The sequence below is a fragment of the Crinia signifera genome, chromosome 7, assembly GCF_055691185.1.
Source record: "Crinia signifera chromosome 7, ASM5569118v1, whole genome shotgun sequence".
Taxonomy (NCBI): Eukaryota; Metazoa; Chordata; class Amphibia; order Anura; family Myobatrachidae; genus Crinia; species Crinia signifera.
In genome coordinates, this window is record NC_139223.1 from 151,863,725 (window position 1) to 151,873,139 (window position 9,415).

The following is a 9,415-nucleotide window of genomic DNA, read 5'->3' on the forward strand; positions in this document are numbered from 1 at the left end:
TGCAAATATAATACCTGGTACTTGTGTATTATCACGGCGCCCAGTTTCCTTACGGACGGTACCGTACTGAAATCGCATTGCATTGGATGTCACATTATAGTGGCGTGCGATGCGATTTCAGTACCGCTCCCTGTCATTCCCGCCCCGTGTCAGATCCTCTCAGAATCATTCTGAGGTGATTTTGTGACAGGAATGGAAGCATCCCTCAGAGCTGCTCGTGAAGTATCGCAAGTATCACAAGCTGAACGTGTTCAGTTTGCCTCAGACAGAGGAGGAGGCTATCCACTTCTTCCAGCAGCATGATCTCCTTCCACTGACGCAGAATTTCGCTAATGGGCACGCTATGCACTGGTCAGTGAAGGAGTGTATGTGGCGGTGCCATGTGAAAGCATGCCGTCTCAAGGTGAGACTCAGAGCGGCCCATTGGTTTCCAGGGTGCCGCTTATCCTTTGTCACCTTGGTACGCTTCATATATTCCTGGGCCCAGGAGCTCACATCCATCGACTACTGTGAGCAACAGCTGGAGATATCAAAGAAGACAGTGCTCCTGTATAACAGATGGATGCGGGAGGCTTGCACCATGGACCTCATGGCGCAGCCACATCGGCGTATCGGCGGTCCAGGGTACATCGTGGAGGTCGATGAGAGCTTGTTAGTCAAGCGTAAGAGCAATGTCGGCCGTACGTTACCACAGCAGTAGACAGTGTTTCCTCACCATGGTGCCCAGACGTGATGCCACCACTTTGATGGCGGCTATAAATTAAAATATTGAGCCCGGCACTACTATTTATTCAGACTGTTGGCGGGCGTACAGCACTGAACAGTTGCAAGTGGCTGGTTATCAGCATGCCCGAGTAAACCACAGATTTAATTTTATTGACCCAGACACAGGGGTTCATACTCAGAATATGGAGCGTCTTTGTGGCGCATGCAAATGGCGCAATAAGCGCCAAAGATTCACAGCACGCCACCATCTCCAGTCATATTTACAAGAGTTTATGTGGCGAAAAACTTTGAGTGGTGATAACCCTTTTGAACGCATCCTTAGAGCACTTACGCTCCTTCCTAATGCTGATTGACTGTTTTTTTTACATATTTTCTTTCATTATTTTTCTTCATTAATTAAATTATTATCATTATTTATTGTAATTAATGTGATTAATTATTATTTTTCATTATAATTTATTAAGTAAATTACAGTTATCCGTTAACACATGTCGTCATTACTGTGTCAGATGTATGATATTGCAGGTGTGAATGTGTTCCTAAAACAACACCACTATCCACGCCACTCCGAAGCGTGGCGAGTGGCGGCGGAACGTGTCCTCCGACCTTTTCATACTCCCACTATCCACCTCGGCGTGGAGTTGATTTTATAAAGTGCAGCGAGCCACCGAGCCCGAAGCGCAGCGAGCCCCACGAGGGGACGCCTATTACTTTACATGCATTCCGCGCACCCCGCTTCGGGCTCGGTGGCTCGCTGCACTCGACACACTTTATAAAATCAACTCCACGCCGACATGGATAGTGGGGGTATGAAAAGGACGGAGGACGCGTTCCACCGCCGCTCGCCACGCTTTGGGGTGGCGTGGATAGTGTTGGTGACGCAAAAGAATGGCATAGCTGCTTAACCCCTTCCCGACATTTGACGTACATTTACGTCATGGTCGGGATGTACTTCCCGACACATGACGTAAATGTACGTCATGACTTCAAAGTGTCACCGCGTCTAGAGACGCGGTGACAGAGGGACGATGACAGCAGACATCTTCCCTCATTGCCCAGGGGGGGCAGCGATGCCCCCCGCCATGGGCGATCGCTGCGATTGGCTGTTCAAACGTGAACAGCCAAAAGCAGCGTTTACTGTGTGATGTGTAAAATTTAGACTCTGCTGCCCCCTAGTGTCCAAAAAAATTAAAGGAGGTTGAAATGATCACAATATGGTTTCACTGGAAATTAACTTCAGTAAATTACATCAAAAAGGATCTGCAAAAATACTAAACTTCAGAAAAGCGAACTTTGAATTATTCAGGGAAGCCCTTACAGGAATTGGGTGGGAAACGGTTATGGAGGGAAAAAATGTAGAGGAAATGTGGGATACTCTAAAAAAGGTGCTTGATTCACTAACTATTGAATACATTCCTAAAGTAATTAAAGGTAAATTCAACAAAAAAAAGCCACCATGGTTGGACAAAGAAGTAAGGTCAGCTATCAACAATAAAACCAGAGCCTTTAAATTCTATAAAAATAACTTGAATGAGGAGGCGTTCGCAAAATACAAAGAATCAAACAAAACTTGTAAAGGGGTAATCAAAGCAGCTAAAATATTATATGAAGAGTGCATAGCCACTGAAAGCAAAACCAACCCAAAGAAGTTTTTTAAATACATAAATAGTAAACGTTTAATTAAGGAAAACATTGGCCCACTAACTGATACTAGTGGAAAAAGTGTTACTGAGGACAAGGGAAAAGCAAAACTGTTAAATGAGTTCTTCTCATCAGTATTTACTAAGGGAGAGCAGACTGTGGAACGAACATTTACCACAAACGGGACAAATAAGCCAGATCTCATTGTGGATTTCACGCCGAAGGAAATAATACTGAGGCTAAGCAAACTCAAAACAAATAAGTCACCAGGGCCAGATGGGATTCATCCGAGGGTATTAATGGAATTAAGGGATGAACTAGCTACCCCCCTACATTATATTTTTAGTAAGTCACTATCGTCAGGTATAGTACCAAAAGATTGGAGAATAGCAGAGGTAGTGCCAATATTCAAAAAAGGAAAAAAGGAAGATCCCGCTAATTACAGACCCGTTAGTTTAACATCAATTGTGGGTAAACTATTTGAAGGATTTTTAAGGGATGGTATCCAGGAATATTTAGATAATCACCGTCTACTCAGTACTAACCAACATGGGTTCGTGAAAAATCGTTCATGCCAAACTAATCTACTAGGGTTCTATGAAGAGGTTAGCAAAAACCTCGATAATGGAAATGCTGTAGATGTGATTTTCCTGGATTTCGCTAAAGCATTTGATACTGTCCCACACAAGAGATTGATTAATAAAATGGAGAACCTAGGATTGGGTGAAAATATCTGCAGATGGGTAGGGAATTGGCTATGTAATAGAGAACAAAGAGTGGTTGTGAATGGTGCCGTATCAGATATGATACCGGTACTAAGTGGAGTGCCCCAGGGCTCGGTTTTGGGGCCCATTTTGTTTAACATTTTTATTAACGATATTGGGATAGGGTTACTCAGCAATGTATCCATCTTTGCGGACGATACAAAACTTAGCAAAGTCATCAAATCACCAGAAGATGTCACCATGCTTCAAAATGATCTTGCAATTCTAGATGAGTGGGCTAAAAAATGGAAGATGAGGTTCAATGTAGATAAATGTAAGGTTATGCACCTTGGGAGACACAACCAGTGTGCAAGTTACAACCTTAGCGGAGAGGAACTGGGTAATTCCATACTTGAAAAGGATCTAGGAGTCCAAATAGACAGCAATCTAGGATGTAGTGCCCATTGTAATGTAGCTACAAAAAAGGCCAACAAAATTCTGGCATGTATTAAGAGGGGAATGGAAACTAGGGACTCAAGGGTAATTATGCCACTATATAAAGCATTGGTGAGACCTCACCTAGAGTATGGAGTACAGTTCTGGGCCCCACACTATAAAAAGGACATCATAGAATTAGAAAAAGTCCAAAGGCGAGCAACAAAGCTTATTAGGGGAATGGAGAATTTAAGCTACGGGGAGAGATTAAGCAATTTGGGACTATTTACATTAGAAAAGAGACGTTTAAGGGGGGACATGCTCAACATGTACCCAATATAAGGAACTGTCACACACCCTATTTTCTACTAGAAAGGAATCTAGGACGCGAGGGCATGAGTATAGATTAGAAGAAAAAAGATTTCATTCAGCTAGTAGAAAGAATTTCTTTACGGTCAGAACAGTCAAACTCTGGAACTCTCTTCCCAGAGAGGTGGTAATGGCTGGCTCATTAAATGCGTTCAAGGCAAAGTTGGACAAACATTTACTGGAGAAAAACATCCATGGGTACAAATAAGAAATATAATTTGTCTGTAAAATACCAGAACCTACCAAATCAGCAATGGATATCTATACCAGGTTGAACTAGATGGACGCAAGTCTTTTTTCAGCCTTACCTACTATGTAACTATGTAACTAAATAATGATGTAATAATAAAGTTTAGATATGGTCTATGTTAGTTATTAACTATTTTGAGTGGTATGATTATTTGTCTCACAAGCAGAAAATTTTACATTTTGCAAATAGCAAAATGTTCAATTTTTTTACGACATTTTGGTATTTTTCACAAAAAAAAAAAAACTGTATCGACCAAAATTTACCACTAATTTAAAGTACAATGTGTCACGAGAAAACAATCTCAAAATCACTGGGATAAGTAAAAGCAAAAAAAAGTTATCCCCACTTAAGTGATACATGTCAGATTTGAAAAAAAGGGCTCTGTCAGGAAGGCAAAAACATGCTGCGTCGGTAAGGGGTTAAAATAGTAAGCACCCATCACGTCATAGCATGGGTGCTTCTACAATGAAATATCAGATCACATCCACTGTATGGTGCCATGCAATATTTCATTGTATAAGTACTCTTGGCACTAAATATGCACATCGGACCATAGCATGGGTGCTTATACAATGAAATATCACATCGCATCGGATCGCACCCTGTCTATGGTGCCGTCCTATCCCATGCGATATTTCATTGTATAAGCACTCCTGTGCACTTAATATGGACATCGCATTGCATGGCACCATACACGCTGTGCGATCCGATGAGATGCGATTTTAGTAAGGAGAATAGCCCTGTACGCTGTAAGCGTACAGCGCGCCGTGATAATACACAAGTACCTAATACCCTATAACCATGATCATCATGATGGTATCACATAGTTGCCAACCTTCTGCATTCTGCAGGAGACTCCCTGAAATAGCAGCAATCTCCCTCTCTCCTTCATTAGTCTAGCAATCTCCCTCATTTCACCTAGCCCACATTACACTGTTACATTTTTGGGGAAAAAAGGAATGAGAGATAGATACATTTACATTGCATCATCAGCACTATTTCCCAGCACGTTACCAAGTATAGTAGCTCTTACTAACTGCTTTGGGGCTCATCTACATTTGGATAGAAGTCATTATAAAAGATTCCTCTCAGATGTAGTAGTACACACCCGCGCTTCTAGGTGCCATGTGCACAATCTCTTCATATATGGAACTAGACCACGCCCTTTGGGTGGAGCATGACACACCCCCTCAAAATCCTATTACCAACTATAATCTCCCTGAAACTAGTTTTCAAAAGTATGTGGTATCAGTAGGTGGAGGTCGTGTATAAATATAAGAATATATATATAAATGTATAATGCTGCTCCTCACCTCTATAGGAAGAATTTATTTATTTATTAACAGTTTCTTATATAGCGCACACATATTCCGCAGCGCTTTACAGAGTATAGTTGTACACTCACATCAGTCCCTGCCCCAGGGGAGCTTACAATCTACAGTAGTTCCCTACCACATGTACACGCACACACAGACATTCTAGGGTTAATTTTGTTGGGATTTCTATATGCACAGGGTATGTGGAATAATTAGCGCAATGAATTTGAGGAAGTGCAGCCTACTACAACAAAAGAAGGAGATACACCACCTCCTGAGAATACTGGAAACAAACAAATTGAGTTGTAGCCTGGCGCAACTTCTTCAAAAAGATATTAAAACCACCATATATTAGACAGGGGTTTATTGAATTAGAACAAAAAAAATTATGTAAACAATACAAATTGAGTAAATGGATACAAAATACAAACAAATCTTGTGGACTCCGGACTGGGGTAAACAGTTTTCGAGGATAAATATATATTGTATCTCACCGTCAAACGATGTTGCGGTGGGCTATTACTTCAGACGAAGTTTCTGCGGCACCACCGCAGAGAGCTTGGTTTTTCAGGTGAGGTCCTCAAAACAAAGTGCAGTTGCAATAAAGTGCAGGTGCAGAAAGTGCGCTCCCCATAAAGTGTCCAAGTGTCCAGGTTAAAGTGCAAAGAAAGGCAGGTAATTGCACTTGGTAGAATCAAATGATGTGTCCTTTTAAAGCAGATTTCAGCAACGCGTTTCGGAGACACGCAGGTCTCCTTTTTCAAGCTGGGTATGGACACATGATGATTATACAACATATTTATACCTCCCTCCTAATATGCCCACCAATGAACATTCCGCGATTTTCGCGGGTCAGGAAGCGCCGTGCGTTCCACACGGCACTTCCGGCTTGCGTTCCACCTATTAGGATGCGATTCAGAGCATCAGACAAGTGGATTACCATGTCTTCCGCAAACAGCGCTTACCGGAAGTGTCGTGCGTTCCACACGGCACTTCCGGTTTGCGTTCCACTCGCTGGATTACCGCTCGGCGCATCAGAGGCAGATTGAAGATCTTGTATAACCATTTTTCATTTATCTCAGATCATCATTGTAGCGCCTTCATTTCCACTGGCTCCTTTTCTTTTTCAGCTTCAGTGGGACGGTTTTTGAAGATTAGCTTCTTTTCTATCATCTCCGTCCGCCATTTTCTTTAAGGGCAAATTTGAGGGCATATGATAGGAATGCTTTTATTTCTTGAGGTGGCTCTCCTCATATTACCGGTCTATGCAGTACTTCATTCCTGCACTGTCCATCCCTATTTACCGGGAGAGCCAACTCCATTACTTCATTATTCCTTTTCCATCATCATCGGTACATGTAAAGGATATAATAAATAAATTTTGTTGGGAGCCAATTAACCTACCAGTATATTTTTTGATTGTGGGAGGAAACTGGAGTACCCGGAGGAAACCCACACAAGTACGGGGAGAATATACAAACTCCACACAGTTAGAGCCAGGGGTGGGCTGGGCCAGGGTGCCATGTGACCCCCCCCCCCCCAGGCCGCTCTATCACATACTGCTGCGGGCCGCCCGGTGGTCCAGCTCCAGCATATTGTTCACCCCCTCTTTCTGTAAACGGCGCCGGCCGTGGCCTTTAATACATGGCCGCGGCTACCAGAACATGGCCGCCGTCCTCCTGCTTGAGGACATGTCCGGGGTAATTAGGGGAGGGCCTCCTGGCAGTGATGTCGCCTATCCATGCGTCTGACCTGACGTGGAGGAAGAGCCGGCGCGCGGTGGATGGCAGACGGTTGATGTGGCTGCGGCACAGGAAAGCAGGGCAGAGAGGCTGGAGCCATAGCAGTGCAGCTCAGAACTGGAGACTGGTAAAATTTGAGGTGAGATTGGTGTCCTGCTATTTTTATACAGGGGAAGCAGCCTTTGGTGCCCTACTGTCGCCACCCACCTCACCTCAGAAGGGGCAAATGTTTTAAGTTGTTTTTTTTTTTTTGACTGATCACAGGTCGCATTCTTAGCTCTGCCCTCTTACTGAATTATTATCCACCCACTAACGGCAATGTTATTTTTTTATTGGGGGGAGGGGGAGCTCTCCCAGGTCCCCGCCGCATTGCCCCACCCCTTAACCCTGCCCATCTCCCTGAAGCGGAGACAGGCAGGGTTCCTGTCCCCCCGCCAATGGAAAACTGAGACGTGTGTGTGTGTGTGTGGCTCACCCTTCCCAATCAGATGTAGCGCCGCTCACCAACGTGGGTGGTCTAGTGAGCCCCAGCGCTGGATGAGCGGCGCTTTATCTGTACAAAGCAAACGGATACGGCCATTCTGCGGTGCATAGGCGGCAGTATCATAGTCAGTGAAACTTGCTTGTGTGTGGCTGTTGTGCTGCAAGTGACAGCTGAGCTCACTCAAGTATTTACGATATAATCACCTCCAGGCCTAATTTTTTTTTTATTAATACATTTTTTTTTTTTAACAAAAAAACTCAATTTAACTTATGGGCCATTGCTCTGGACTTGCCCCCCAGGCTTAAAGTTGCCAGCCAGCCCCTGGTTAGAGCCATGGTAGGAATCAAACCCATAACCTCAGCGCTGTGAGGCAGTAATGCTAACCATTACACCGTCCATACTGCATAATGTGTGCCTATTATTTTAGAAATAAAGTGTAAAGGATATCCAATCTTTTAAAATTATAGCGCTGCTTTGAACACTTTTTCCACTGCACTAGAACACTGCTATTCAGGCTAAAGGTGCGTACACACGGGGGGAGATATATTGCTCAGTCTCTCCTTTTCATCAGCGACCAGAGAACCTCTGCCAGGGGAGCCGCAGAGGTAATTAGCTGGTCGCAGGAGCAAGCTCCTGTGACCAGCAATTAGAACGGGGCTGAAAACGGGAGTGCACACCCGGCGATTTATCGCCGGAGCATACTCCCATCACTGGCAATATGGTCGCCAGCGACCAGATTTCCAGCGTTTATAGCCCATATCGCTGCCGTGTGTACACGGCTTAAGAGTCAAAATTTGGCCATACGATTTAGGCTAACTGCACTTAAGATTTAAGATGCCATGATCGCACCAGTTATGGGCTACATCGCATGCGATTTGCGTGCAATGTGATCAGAAGGCAGTACAAAAAGTATGTGCAGCACATACACAGTTCGAAAAGTATGTGATGCACATACTTTTTGAACTGTGTGATGCCCACATCGCTATTGCACCTTGTATGGGCACCTTAAACAGTAAAACATAAAAAGACGACGATCGGGCGCTTCTGGAAATTGCCAATGAAGGAAATGAGAATGAATAATCTATAAAATTTGGGTTATTGCAAAAATATGCTTAATTGAATAAAGATACTAGAGAGCGTCACACATCAAAGTTAATACAATTTATTAACTAGAATATTTAAAATGATAGACAATAGACATATAGAATTAATAATCGGCTAATTAAAAAATGTAAATGGGCAGAAAGCTCACAACAATTAACAATAACAATTGATGATAATACCCTGCTCAGGGTCACTTGAATATCTCCAGTTATTTAATAGGATCTAAACCTTCCCTTTGTAAAGTCAGTGAGAACAAATCCCTGTGTACATCAGGGTATGTATAGTTGATGAAAAACGGGTGGTTGCCATTTGCATATCTTCCAAAAGGAAATTTAAAGGACTAAGGACAACCACCCGTTTTTCATCAACTATACATACCCTGATGTACACAGGGATTTGTTCTCACTGACTTTACAAAGGGAAGGTTTAGATCCTATTAAATAACGCGAGATATTCAAGTGACCCTGAGCAGGGTATTATCATCAATTGATATTGTTAATTGTTGTGAGCTTTCTGCCCATTTACCTTATTTATATTTTTTAATTAGACCGATTAATTCTATATGTCTATCATTTTAAATATTGTAGTTAATAAATTGTAATAACTTTTTTCGGTACTCTTTACCTAGAAGGGCGCCCATTGCG